The following is an 8,606-nucleotide window of genomic DNA, read 5'->3' as shown; positions in this document are numbered from 1 at the left end:
ACATGATTGGCAGACAGGTGAAAGGTTGGACTTAAAGAACATAGTGGTGTCACTTCTATGTGCTTGACACATTAAGAGATAGCATGACATATTATGAGCATGACACATTAATGCATAATATAAACAGCTGCAATGACCCACTAATGGGATTTTACTGGGACAATGTTAGTTTATTACTTTGAATGTGATAGCATTGTAGGTGAACTTCAACCGCTTTGAAGGATCTAGCAGAAAATGTAGCCTGATCCCAAAGGCAGCGCAGTCTAACACATCATCTCAAAACTCAAAATACCAGCTGTCAAGAGAGTAGAATGCGAGAAACTGGCACGTTTTGCACGCACCAGATGTTTCAAAGAGTGACTTTGGCACAAGAGAAGTATATGTGCAAAGTATAAGTATATGTGTAAATTATGGTTTAACGGTTAGAACATTGGGCCGCTTTGCTAGAAGACGGATTCAATCCCACCAACAGTCACACACTGCTTTATAGCCTTATGGATGTACTTCACCCATTTTGGAGGTGGGTTGAGTGTGTACGATTGTGTCACAGTGTGCATGAAATCACAAGTTTGTGAGAGGTACAAGTTATAGGAACGTCACTTTGATAAATGAGTATGTGCAAGATTACACATGCATAGAAATGTCACAATCATCACAACCTATTGCATACTTAGACAGTTAGCAGTGCTATGTTTTAGTCTAGTTTTTTAATTTACTTATGCCCAATGGCTGGAGAAACATTAGCACATGCAAAGAATCCTCGAAACAGAATTCTGTGGCACTCTGCACATGACCTATGCGGTTAGGCACGGGGGAAAGGTGGTGGGCCAAGTGCATAGTTTCACCGCAGCATGGTAGGATGTTTAGTGAGGCAGTCAACGAATAAATTTTTGCGCTACGTGTATGTTTAGTGTGCTCTACCAACTCTGAAATGCCAAGGAAAAAAGTGTGTAGTAACTTTCACATGATTATTTACATTTCTTTCTTGGTGCAGAGAAAAGGCACTTTAAGCCATACGGGTTCAGTTTATGGTGGAAGCCTTAGAGTACCTAGAATAGCTACTCGTGACCTGAAGCATGCAAACAACAGGGTGATATGAATTTCAATGTGGCAAAGCATGCTGTGTAAGTCTTCGTCTTTATTGGTTAGCTTAGCCTGCAGTGACATAATCAAAATTCATAAATTTCTAGTAGCTTAATCACGAAATGCTTAAGTTGTGCATGTTTACGTGTTTCCTCCACACCACATTTGATTTGTAGTTTTTCCTCTACATGTTTAATACAAATGAGCTTTCACTTTGCTACTTATTTAATTCAAAATTGTTGCATGCTCAACAGTGTTATGGTGTAGTGGAAGTCAGTATGTGAACAAAGCATGGAAATGTTTATTTAGGTGAGTTCTCTACATCAAGTTTTACCAATTGTGAACTTGAAATTATTTTTATCCCTCAGATATGTCACCTTTTCATACCCATTTCATGTAGTGAAGCAGGTTACCTTTATATAGCTCTTTTAATCAGCACAGATTTCTCTGCTACATTAAAGTAACATTTAGATGGGCTACACTGTCGTACACCATAAAAATGTGCTGTATTCTTTCAGTCAAACAAACTAAGAATAACTTTGAATTAATATTAAGGCTGTTTTCAGGTAACATTCAAAATGCCCTTTTCTAGACGTTCACTGAAGATCCATGTAATACGCACAAGTCTTGCAGCGAAATGTCTATGGGATACCCAGAAAATGTTCTAGAAAAAAATGTATGCATAGTGAATGCAAAAATGTAATCTTGATGACCGAATTGTGTTACAATTCTTTAAAGTATGCTCAGATTAGGTACAGGGGCCCAGTACTTGATCACCGATGCAACAGTGAAAGACAATCGAACAGTAAATGTGTGTTGTGCTTTTCAAGTGAGTTCACTGCAAAACAGTGTAATCTGGACTTGAGTGTTGGGTTGTTATAGAGTGCTGCCTTTTAGCATGAATTTTTTAAATGCTGTCTCTGTTCATTTGTGTTCATGACCAATAAAAATTGTAGACAAAGTTATACCTTGCCTCAATTTTGACTGACAAGCATCTGATCAAGGAGGAGTATTTAAAAAGACTCGCCTAGGAATTAATTGGCCCATACTTAACGTAGTTAGTGCAAAAAGAAACTTGTGTGTAGGCTAGTTTGTTCTTGAACATGGAAGCCAAGTTGTGCTGCATAGCTGATGCAAAATGCTCCTAAATAAGAATGCGAAGGCACTCAACATGGTGCACAATCATCTTCTGTGTTTCATATTAACTATGCAGTGCAAGTAGGTTTCATAGCAGGTGAGTGTTATGCATCTGCAAAAAAAAAGTTATAGCTTATATGCTTCACTGGCCTGTTACATACACAATGCGAGCATTGCAAGAAAATAAATATGTGTAATCAATCTTTTATTGGCAGAACCATTACAGCAAAGTATACAAGTCTGATTTTCCATCTTAGACAATAGTGTAATATTTAGATAGAGGTACAGACGCTCCTGATGACTTGATGGTAGTGTGAATGCATGCATGCAGCTGGTACATCAGTGGCCCGGTACAAGAGGGAAAAAAACACAGGTGAAGTACAAAAGATTAAAAAGAATCTGCAACTTGCACTCTGAGATGAACATGTCACTGTGACAACCTGAGTGCTGCTGTTGAGGATTTTCTTAGCCTGTTGGTCCGCGGGCACAAGTGCCAGTCTTGCATGAAGCTGCTTAGCGCAGCTTGATGACAAGAGTTTTCTCTATCCGCCACCCGAGAACGCGCTCTGTAGCGGTCAGGCTCCGCCGAGAGACTTGCGGCAACGGGAAGGTAGTGGGGCAATGTCAGTACAGATTTCGGTTTCTAAAGCAGTACCAGACCGATGGCAAGCAAATTTTGTAACACAGTTGAATATCCAAAATACTTGCTACTACTTAGAAGCAGATTGATCAGGTTTTCAAATTGAATAATACAAAGTGAACCTGCCCACATTAAAGCTTCAACCACAAGAAACACAATCCTGACGGATTGTTGATGCCAGCTGCCATCGTCAAGAACGATGAGATGCAGGGGTTGATGCTCTAGATGCTGAATTGTGCCCATGTCAAATCAAATAGCCGGCCAAAAATATGTTGGAAACTTGTTCCTTGTGAATGACCCAGTTTGGATTATTTGCTAACAAGGTGTCTATCTTTTCTAAAACCATTTCTCCGTGGGCCTGCTCGTTGCCAATAGGAATAGAAAACATTTGCTTGTAATTGTTAACATCTTTTGTAGTTAATTTCTTGCCCGTTTTCTGTTCGACCAAATTTTTAAAATACCTTGGGCCAATATTCCATTTGGCAAAATCAAAGAATTGTACCTTCTCTGCATCGTTTAGAAGCCTGCTTTGAGGATACAAGTCATAATACTTCGTGGCGTGATTATGCTTAGCTTGCAGCTTGGGTATTTTGTAGTGAAGAGTAGGTGATTTGCACAGGCTTACTGAAACTGCCATTTCACAACCAGTACCATTGTATGCTTGCTTGGGTCGCTTTCCTGTGCCTCTTGGTTTTATAGCACGACCATGAACACAGCTATATGAAATCCTAACATACTCAAACTCTTTAGATTCTGTTGCTATTTATTTCATTTCATTTTATTACCTTAAAGACCTCATTCGGGGTATTACATAAGGGGTGGGTAACATGTGAACAAAGAAAAGGCAGGTGTGACATTGAAATACAGGTTTCAACAGTTTCTAGAAATTGTGAATGACATGTGATGGCAGCGACATTAATGGGTAGGTCGTTCCAGTCCTTGGCAGCTCGAGGAAAAAATGATGATCGAAAAGTGACAGTTCGTGTTCGAGGACGAGAAACTTGGAGTTGATGGCTGGTGCGCTGTGACATGCGTGAAGATGATGGCGTGACGTAAGGCGTGCGGCTTAGTGAGCTGTAAAAAATGTGTGATAAAGAGAGAGCGTGGCGATGCGACAACGAAAAGCAAGAGATGCCAAGCTAGATTGTGCCTTTAAGTGTGAAATGCTGATGTTATATGAATATGAAGAATGGATGAATCTAGTCGCACGATTCTGAACTGACTCGAGTGCATTGATGATATATGTTTGATGAGGGTTCCAGATGGCGGCGGCATATTCCAGTTGTGGTCTGACAAATGATTTGTATGCGAGTAGTTTGACGTGCTGTGGAGCATGACGAAGATAACGCCTCATGAACCCAACGGACTTGTTTGCTGACGAGATTGCGTTAGTCGCATGCGCATTCGAGGAAAGGTCGTGGGACAGAGTTACGCCTAAGTACTTATAGGTTAAAACTGATTCTACTGGGACGTTTGCAATTGTGTAAGTAGACAGATAAGGATTACGACGGCGGGAAATTGAAATAAATTTGCACTTGTTAGGGTTCAAGGCCATTTGCCAACGGTTGTACCAGTCCTGCACGTTATTAGGTCATTCTGGAGAGATGCTTGGTCAGAGATGTTAGTCACAGTACGATAAATCACACAGTCGTCAGCGAACATACGAATAGGACAAGATACATGCAGCGGAAGATCGTTAATGTATATTAGGAAAAGAAGCGGTCCTAAGACTGAGCCTTGAGGGACACCTGAAGTGACAGGGACGGGAGGTGTCAGGGAGGAGACGTTATTTACAAAGACGAACTGGGAACGATTAGTAAGGAATTCTTTTATCCATTGTACTACAAGAGGATCCAAGTTCAATCTAGATAATTTTAGTAGCAAGCGGTTATGAGGCACTGTGTCAAAAGCTTTAGAGTAATCTAGAAAGATTGCATCGGTTTGAACGTTGTTATCAAGATTAACGTGGAGATCATTAAGGAAGATAGCTAGTTGTGTTTCACATGAAAGCCCTTTACGAAAACCATGTTGTTAAGGATGAAAGAAGTTTGCCGAGTCTAAAAAGTTGATGATATGCGAGTATATGACATGTTCCATGATTTTGCAAGGAAGACTAATTAATGAAATGGGGCCGTAGTTTAAGGGGGAGTCTTTGTTACCTGCTTTGAATACTGGAACGACCTTTCCCACTTTCCAATCATCCGGTAAAGTACCTGTAGACAATGATTGCGTGAACAACAGAGTGAAACATGCCGCGGATATATGCTTAGTATTCATTAGGATCTTTGAGTTAATTTGGTCTACACCAGAAGAAGTACATAATTTGTTTTTTTCAATGATTGATAGTATACCATCTACTGAAAATACAATGGGTGGCATATGTGATGTTATGTTAGTAGGTAGTGGAAAGTCTGGAATGGTAGTTTCTTTTGTAAACACGGAAAAAAATGCTGTGTTGAATATATCAGCGCACTCGGCGTCCGTGGCGGTGTCGCCTGCTGCATCCGTCACGCTGATGGTACGAGCTTCTTGGGGATTTAAAATGCGCCAGAACTGCCGAGGATATTGAGTCAGTAGCTGGGGCAGGTCGACGTTATAAAAAGATTTTTTTAGCAGTTCGAAGGGCACTCAGGTAGGCGTTCTCTGCCGTGTAGTACTTTGACCAAGCCTCGGTGCTTCCAAGTCGCGTGGCTAGTCGGAAGCGACGTTTCTTTTGGTTTTCAAGCTTCTTTAAAGCTCTGGTGAACCATGGCTTATTTTGATTAGTGTGCATAGTTATTCTTGGTATATGTTTGTTTACGAGTTCATTAATTATATTTTTAAATAGTGTCCAGTTTTCTTGAGGCGAGTGCATATGGAATAATGTCTCAAAAGTTGAAAAGAACTCACCTAACTCGTAATTAATAGCTTCCTAGTTCCCTTTATCATATAGGCATATAGTTTTGTTGGATTTTCGTTGTCGCATGGGTTGAAAGGTGAAAGTGGCATGGATTGCTTTATGATCACTTACCTCACGGAGGTAAGTTATGGATGATAGACTGTCAGGATGGCTGCTTAGTATAAGGTCTAGTACATTAGATGTGTCTTTTGTAACCCGCGTAGGCTCTAGCACAAGTTGAGTTAGACTGAAATTAAGACACACATTAACAAATTCTTTAGCAGCTTCATTGCCTATGATTAAACCACTATTGTTAGTCCAGTTGATTTGCGGAAAATTAAAGTCGCCGAAAAGCAGCATTTCTGCGTTAGGGTATTTTTCACTAAGTTTGCTCAAGATGTTATTAAGTTTATGCGAAAAATCAGGAGTGTTATGTGGTGGTCTGTAACAAACGCCCAAGAGAACAGTCTGTGGTGAAGCGCGGCAGATTAGCCATATTATTTTCAAGTCAGTCTCAATGGTTGCAAGCGTGCACGATAGATGGTGATGCGCGGCGATTAGCACACCACCGCCTCGTGAGATTTCGCGGTCTTTCCGGAAAAGGCAGAAATTCGGCAAGTCAGCAAGAACCTCAGTATCGGTAATATCGTCAGTCAGCCAGGTTTCAGTTATTATCAGCAAATTACTGTTAGACAACAACACGAGGTTAGACGGAATATCGCGTTTAGGGAGGAAGCTGCGTGCGTTGGCAAAGATTACGGAAAAGTAGAGGTTAGCTCGTGTCGATACCGTAGGGCGTTTCCCGCATCGAGTTGGCTGCTATTGCAATTCTTTCACACTCTGTGTGCCGTCGTCAAAAACATAGCGCTTATTACCCATAAAGAGAGTTTTAAAGCGCAGGGAGTAAGGTGCCGATTTGCTTTTTGCGAATGAAAGAAGGTGTCTGCGGGCCAATTGAACAGGACGCGTAAAATCCTCGCCAACGCTGAAGTTTGTTCCTTTAAATTTACGGCCGTTAGAAAGAACAAGATTTTTTGTTTTATGAAAGGTGGACGTCACTATTATTGGGCGGTTACGATTAGCTGCACGATTGCCCAAGCGGTGCGCACGCTCGATTTCTTTTGGGTCAAGCGTGATGCTCATATGTTTGCGACAGTGGTCAATGATTATATGCTCCGATTGCGCGAACGACTCTGACCCTGAAGATTCATCAATACCATAAAAAATTAGATTGTTGCGCCGAGAATGATTCTCGGCATCATCAAGACGCGCTTCCAGCCTATGCATTGTGTGTGCTGCACGGACAGCATCATTCTTCACGCTTTCTATATCAGAACGCAAGGGGATTAGGTTTTGGTAGTGGGTCTCCAGGTTCGTCGTGCACACGCTCAGATCGGATATTGCTTTGTCAGTTGTTAGTAACTGAGACTTGAGGCCTTGAATCTCGGTGATCAGTTGCGATTGACCTGCGGATAGGCTCTTAAGTTCTTTTAGTACGGCTTGACTATCGGGTCCAGGGTTAGTTTCGATGTCACCCGCCAGCAACAATAAAGAGCGAATAACATCACAACACTGAACACTGAACAACAATGGAAAGGCAGCAATGTGGGCCCGGCAGCTGCAGTAGAAAGTAATTACTTGAACGCTTCGTGAAAAGACTGTATGATTTACTGACCTGCATGTAGAACATCAGCGGATTAGCGTGCTGTGTTGAAGCACAGCAGCCGGGCCCACAAAACGCCTCCGTGCGCGCCTGCTCTTTTATAACTGATGGGCGAATTGATGTTGGTGGCGATAGGTATTCCGGCCGCAAGTCGAGTGACGCTGCTGGGAACAGTGGCGCTGCCGGACACAAGAACGGTGTCAACGGTCTGGAAGTGATGCTGGCATTCATTGGGTGGTAGAAAACAGTTGTGTCGTAGTCGACATGCCAGGCAGGATGCGGTTGGGGTACGTCTAGAAAAACCATAGCCAGGGCAGGGAACAGAACGTGGATCATCGTGGGAAGTGACACCTGCATGTAGACTGCATTGTGACTTTGTGCTTGCCCTCCCTGCACCATTCATCAAAGCTTTTCCTAAAAGAAATAAAATTATCAAATGTTGCATTTAAATAAACTTTGCTGCCTCCGCCATGCAATAAAGTGACAGTGTTAGGAACTCTGGTTGTGTTAGCACCAGCTCCTTCACAAACAGCCTGGGCATCAGAGCTGGCAGGCCTGCAGCTGGATGTCAAAGCAGCCTCACAACACCTACGTCGCGTGGGAGCAATGCACGCAGCTTTGTCAAGGTCACCAGCCTCTGTGCCAGGATTGCTCGTCATCTGCCCTCCATCTTGCATTGTTTCTGACCTACAGCATTTGCAGACAATGACCTCATTTGAAACACCATTTATGACAGGTCTGCACTCAGCCATAGCAACTACCAAGCAGTCTTTATTCTGCCTGCTAGCCACATGCTGCACCTTGCCAAAACTATCACAAATGGCGTCATGAGGGGCACTGGCTTGTCCTTCAAGCTTGCTACCAGAGACAGCAGAAGGAGCAGATTCAGACTTCATACTGTCAATGCATGTCTGTTTCTGGCTTACAACTGCTCTCAAAGGTGAAGCGAACTTCAAGAACTTGGCCGCTGTCACAGCAAGAACTTTTCCTTTCCTGTCTGCAGCCAGGTCACAGCCAGCAGCCAGGTCACTTTTCATTCTTGCTTGTGCAGTGCTGCAGCCTTCCGCCTCCTCCTCGATACTCCCAGTTTCCACTCCCTGTCGCCACAGTGGGAGACAGCCTCTGGCACAGCTGCTTCTTGAGCACTGGCCTCTCCTTCCCCCACAGGTGAGCACACAACAGGAGCACTCTCATGCTTTTGTGTG

At 42.7% G+C, this 8,606-nt stretch overlaps 1 pseudogene; it reads right to left on the bottom strand.

Annotated features, from left to right (window-relative positions):
- Positions 1 to 6,557: 6,557 nt before the first annotated feature.
- LOC140218542 (uncharacterized) lies at positions 6,558 to 7,737 on the bottom strand (annotated as a pseudogene).
- Between the last annotated feature and the right edge of the window lie 869 nt (positions 7,738 to 8,606).

Source organism: Dermacentor andersoni, chromosome 5 (genome assembly GCF_023375885.2).
Source record: "Dermacentor andersoni chromosome 5, qqDerAnde1_hic_scaffold, whole genome shotgun sequence".
NCBI classification, from domain to species: Eukaryota; Metazoa; Arthropoda; class Arachnida; order Ixodida; family Ixodidae; genus Dermacentor; species Dermacentor andersoni.
This window is presented reverse-complemented; position numbering and strand designations above follow the sequence as displayed.